A 6554-nucleotide genomic window follows, 5' to 3' on the forward strand; every position below is an offset into this window, starting at 1 on the left:
TTACCTTACTTTACCTTAAAAGTTATATAAATTCACTTTTTACTACCGTAATTTTTAATATTTTTACTTTAACCACCCTAAGTTTTAATATTTACAAATTAACTCCTCAAACACCAAAATAATTACTTCCTTGCCCTTTTTAAGATAAAAAAAGGTGTTCTTTATTATTCTTCATCATACTCAAAGTGTTCTTTGTAAATTCATCAGATTCTTTCTCTGTTTTCACCCGTTTTTCAATCTTTTTGGTAACCGATTTTTACCATAAATCATAATAAATTGGTAGCCACTAAAGCCCCATCTTTTTCACTTGACTTCAACACAAAATCAATCCCAATTTAAGGATTAGGGTTCGAAATTCAAGCAGCCACGAGAACATACATTCATAGCTTGAATATCATCAAATTTCATCAAAATTTCAACAAACTTTCACCAAGAGTAACTCGTATAAGCAATCAATTTCAAGAATAACCAAACTATACAACAATCACACAACTCAAACACAATTAATCAAGATTAATTTCACCAAACTCTACCTTGATTTGCTGCCTCAAATTCAGTTATGCTTCTAGGTGTTCTTTAAGCACTTTTTCCTCCTAAAACACATCAAGAACAAATTTGAATCCATAAAACCTCAACTGGAAATCAACATGTGAGGAAGAGATTTCTCACCTTAAATATGCTAGAAATGGAAGATTCTTGGCTCAAAAGTCAAGCTAAGCAAGAGATCTAAGGAAAAACATCAAGAAAACTCGTGTTTAACATAGTTTTCATGAAACCAAACCAAAGAAGGGGATAAACAGCCATATCACTTTATTTTTAGTCTTGATTATTCATAAGGTTATGAAGAGAAAGAAGAGATGATCATTTTGATCGGATTGGAATTTTGATTTGAGTTTTAGTTCAGAAGAAATTAAGTTTTGAAGATTAAGTATTCATGAAATTTTCTCTCTCTTCAATTTCGGCCAAGGAAGCATCAAATGACCAGATGAAGTGTCTTGGGTGTGAGGGAAGAGCTGTGATTGGTTGGATTGGGAGGTGGTTAAAATAATATTAAAATATCTCAGGTGTATAATTACTAAAACTAGATGTATCAGAACACACGGAAAAACGTATCCAGAAATTCTTTTCTAAGCTACTAGGATAGATGACACTAGTAACATGTTTAATATGAGAATAGAACATATATGATGAGGCATTAGCATTTCTAAAGTCATCAGAGTGTGCTGGTATTAAACTGCACCAGAAGACTATGAACCCGATTAAACCAATCTCCTGATTTTAACTAAAATAGATCAAATAATATTCTAATATTATTCAAGCATCTCTAATATTAATATAATAATAATATTATATTACTATTTCTCTTCTCTCATAAATCGAGTCTGGTTCATTAAACTGAGACTAACTATGGAATCCAGAATAAAAAACTCTTAACCGATACGGCTCAAAAACTAGGTTATTCGCGACTGCGTCGTCGAGCTTACCTCAGAAGAGGTTCTGGCTTAGAGATTAAATAATGACAATGAGGATTGAGATCCTTGATAATACAATAGAGGTTTTCCCTTCACTGATCTTCTAGAGGACTCGGTATCTTCAGAAAAGATCTCGCGTACTCAAAAACTAGGTTGTTGCAGTTTACAGGAGGAGGAATATCAAAATCTTCACAAAAAAGATACCTAAAGAAAGTATATCAAGTCAAGAAAGACAGTCAACTGACCGACCTGCCAAGTTGCCAATCATCTCTTTCACCAAAGAAGATGCTCAGGGCTTATTTCCTAGGCATGATGATCCAGTGGTAATAACCATGATCCTAGCAAACGCTAACCTTCACAGAACGTTGATAGATTAAGGTAGCTCGGCTGATATTCTGTTTAAACCCGCCTTTGTCAAATTCGGGTTAGAAGAAAAAGATTTGAAAGCATACCCCGAAAACCTCTTCGTACTAGGAGATACCCCGATCCAACCCCTTGGTTATATCTCATTGTACACTACTTTCAGAAAGGGTATCCGATCGAAGACACTAAGCATCGATTACATAGTAGTCGATGTAACCTCGGCCTACAATGCCCTAATAGGTCAGACTACCTTAAACCGAGTTGCAACTATCGTCTCTACTCCACTCCTATGTATGAAGTTCGGATTGCTACTATAAAAAAGGACCAAAAATTAGCACGAAAGTGTTACAACGAGAGCCTCAGTTTGAAAGGCCATCCAGGGGGAAAAGAGGTCAACACTATTGAGCTAGGGGGAGTTCGAACTCGAAAAGAATTATGACCCCAGCCTGAGAAAAAAATAGAAGAAGTACAAATCAGGAACCACCCTAACAAGACAACTAGCATAGGGGCAAACCTAGAAGGGAGCCTTAAGCAGCAACTCATTCAAATGTTAAAGAAAAACTCCGATCTCTTCGCTTGGAAAGCTTCCGACATGCCTGGCATAAATCCCGACTTGATGTCCCATAAGCTTGCAGTATAACTGGGCTCCCGACCTGTTCAGCAGAAACGTAGGAAGCTCATACCAGAACGGACACAGGTCGTAGAAGAACAAGTACAAGCCTTATTGGAGGCAGCGTTTATAAGGAGTAAAATATCCACTATGGTTAGCTAACGTGGTGTTGGTAAAAAAATAAAATAGATAGTGGAGAATGTGTGTTGATTATACCGACCTCAATAAAGCCTGCCCTAAGGACCCTTATCTACTCCCTGGTATAGATGCTTTGATCGACACAACATCAGGCTACAGATACTTGTCTTTTATGGATGCTTACTTGGGGTATAATCAAATCCCTATGTATAAGCCGGATCAAGAGAAGACCTCGTTCAAAAGTCCAAAGGCTAACTATTACTACGTAGTGATGCCTTTTGGATTAATAAACGCAGGGGCTACATACCAGCGATTGATAAACAATACCGCCCACATAGGAAAATTCATGGAGGTATACGTGGACGACATGCTTGTCAAGACCCAAGAGGACGCGGCACTACTGTCTGACCTCTCTGAAGTATTCTCGACTATAAGAAAGCATGAAATGAGGTTAAACTCCTCAAAATGCACCTTTGTAGTAGAAGCTAGGAAGTTCTTGGGGTTCATCTTGACACAGAGAGGAATAGAAGCAAACCCCGATAAATTTCAAGCTATACTCAACATGAAGAGCCTGACTTGTGTTAAAGAGGTCCAACAACTAAATGGAAGGTTGGCCGCTCTATCCAAATTTTTAGTCGGGTCAGCTCTGAAATCACTTTCCCTCTACTCAATTCTAAGGAAAGGGGAGCAATTTAATGGACCCCAGAATGTGAATAAGCCTTCCAAGACTTTAATACATTCTTGGGGTAACCATCCATACTTACCTGACCTAAAAAGGGGAAGAGCTTGTGCTATACCTGTCAGTTGGAAGTTGGGCTATAGCCTCAGCCCTAGTCCGAGAAGACGAAAAAGGGTAGCAACCTATCTACTTCATCAGTAAAGCTTACAGGGGGGCAGAGTTGAATTATCAAAAGATAGAAAAATTTGCTTACGCCCTTATCCTCACATCCCGAAGGCTCTCACCTTACTTCCAGGCTCACACCATCAAAGTCCGCACTAATTAACCATTCAACCAATGGGCAATATAATTGTTCGAATTTGACATGAAGTACAAAGCTCAGACAGCCATTAAGTCTCAGTACCTTGCTAACTTCATCGCTGAATACACTGAAAGCCCAGAAAACTCAGTTACATGGAGTTTGTATGTAGATGGGTCATCAAATAAGGCTGGAAGTGGAGTTGGTGTTATCCTAGAAAGTGACCAAGAAAATCAGATAGAACTATCTTTAAAGTTTGAATTCCCCGCTTCCAATAATTAAGTAGAATATGACGCCTTATTTGCTGGCTTGAAGCTGGCTAAAGAAGTGGAGGCAGAAAAAATGGTGGTGTTCAGCAATTCGCAAGTAATAACTTCACAAATTAATGGCAGCTATCAGGCTAAAGACCCCAAAATGAAGAAGTACTTGGATGAGACTCGAGAACAACTGACACACTTTTCAGAAAGTAAAGTCTAACATATTACTCAAGAGTCCAATACCTGAGCTGATGCTCTATCAAAATTAGCAAGCACTAAACTAGGGGACAATAATAGAAACCTTATTCAAGAGACCCTGCAATCACCATCAATTGCAAAAGAGGAGGAAGTACTGACTATATACAATCAACATTTAGGGTGGATGATTCCCATAGTCAACTACCTCAAATTTGACATACTCCCCAAAGATGAAAAGGAGGCCAAAAGGCTCATAAAAGAGGTACAAAACTATACACTAGTCCACAATATCCTATACAAAAGAGGGATTTCACACCCCTCTTAAAATGCGTCCCGACCTCCAGCACAAAGGAAGTCTTGGAAGACGTACATAGTGGCATATGTAGAAACCACCTAGGAGCTTGGTCACTAGCCAAAAAAGCTATCCGAGCTGGCTTCTTTTGGCCGACCTTATAGAAAGAAGCGGGCGAGTTTGTTAAAACATGCCCACCTTGCCAGAAACATGCTAATTTTCCTGTAGCACCTCCTGAAGAGCTCATCAGTGTTACCTCACCATGGCTATTCACGAAATGGGGTCTTGATCTACTCAGACCATTTCCACAAGCACTAGGCCAAGTCAAATACTTCATAGTAGGGATTGACTACTTCACCAAATGGATTGAGGCAGAATCCTTAGCAATCATTATTGCTCAAAGAAATCAGAAGTTCTTATACAGAAACATTGTCACAAAGTTTGGAGTTCCCCATTCTATCACCACAGACAATGGAACACAGTTTACCGACTCAACCTTTAGGAACTTGGTGGCTGACCTAAAAATAAAACACCAGTTCACCTCAGTAGAGCACCCTCAAGTCGATGGACAAGCTGAAGCTACAAATAAAGTCATATTGGCCAGGTTGAAACGCCGACTACAAGATGCAAAAGGGGCTTGGACCGACGAGCTCCCTCAAGTATTTAGATTTTAATGTCCTACAATAGAAAACAATTATTAGTTTTTTATTGTTGTAATATAAGAAAAATAGTTGGAGAATATTAAGCACAGTAGAAATCGAAATAGGGAAAACGAGATTCTAGGATTCTAGGAGAGATTTTATTTTTTATCTTTTGCTAGAGTTCGGTTGTTTTTTTATTGTAGAAAAATATCAAAATAGAAAATTTTTTCTATTCTATTTATATAGAATAATACTTGTTGATTCCCTTCTTTGAGCGGTCCCTTCTTTGAGCAACACCTTAATGAGATAAGATAAAATATCATCTTAATTTTTTGATAGTCCTATATAAAATTATGTATTAAAAATTGAAATAACGAAAAAGGGAGGATTAAAAATGCGAGGCATATCAGACTACCCTACATTCTACAACAGAAGAATCACCCTTCCGACTTGCTTATGGAATGGAAGCAATGATTCCCATAGAAATGGCTGAAGAGTCACCTAGGGTTATATTTTATAATGAAGGAATTAACTTCCAGGCACAAAAGGAAGAGCTCGACCTCCTCCCCGAAGTCCGAGAAAGAGCTCGAATTAGAGAGGAAGCTCTGAAGTGAAGGATGGCTCTAAGATAAAACCAAAAGGTGATCAAGAGAAGCTTTGCCACTAACGACCTCATCCTGATCCGAAACGACACCGGCACACAGAAGTCGGGCGAAGGAAAGTTGGCTACAAATTGGAAAGGACCTTATAAGATAACTGAGGTCCTAGGCAAAGGTTAGTATAAAGTGTCCGACCTCCAAGGGCGAGAGCTTCAAAGGTCCTGGAACACATAAAACCTAAAAAGATACTACAACTAAAAACGTTACGTCAGGTGCACTCTTTTTCCCTCCTAATAAAGGTTTTTTAATGAGGCACCAGCACAAGAGCTAGGCGCATTCAAAACCCCTAGTAGGTAGATTTATAAAGGAATTTTTTAATATAAATAAAAATTCCTATTTTATTTAGTTCTTTAAAAGTTTCCTATCTCAAATGCATTAACTTAAGCTTGACAAACCACAAAAATCATTGCCCGATCTAAAGTTGTCGGCAAGATTAAGCGACGAGTTACAAGTTAATGTAAGAAGTTATACAAACAACTCATACAAAACGATATCAAAACAGGTCAAATTAAAAATAGAGTTGTAAAAATAACTTAGTAAAGGCCGATTACTCAAAGTTGGACCCATATAAGGAAATTTATCAATTACCAAATTCGTTAAGATTTAAAAAATAAAAAATAAAAATAAACTGTACCTTGCCAAAAGGTACCTTTGCAAACTATGATAAAGCTTTGAACATTACTTAATAAAAGTTGTAGAAAACAACAAACAGAAAGGTAAAGTGTTCAAAAACTACAAACTATTACACAAAAGCAAAAGTGTTATAAGCCCACAAGTCGGGCCACATGAGTCAAATAAAACAGAATATAAAAGCCTTAAGGGGAATGGTGCACGAAACTGACTCCACAAGTTTTGCACAGATAGACCGGCAAGTGCACCGGATCGTCCAAGTAATACCTCAGGTTAGTGAGGGTCGATCCCACAGAGATTGTTAGTTTGAGCAAGCA

This window comes from Arachis ipaensis, chromosome B05 (genome assembly GCF_000816755.2).
Source record: "Arachis ipaensis cultivar K30076 chromosome B05, Araip1.1, whole genome shotgun sequence".
NCBI lineage: Eukaryota > Viridiplantae > Streptophyta > Magnoliopsida > Fabales > Fabaceae > Arachis > Arachis ipaensis.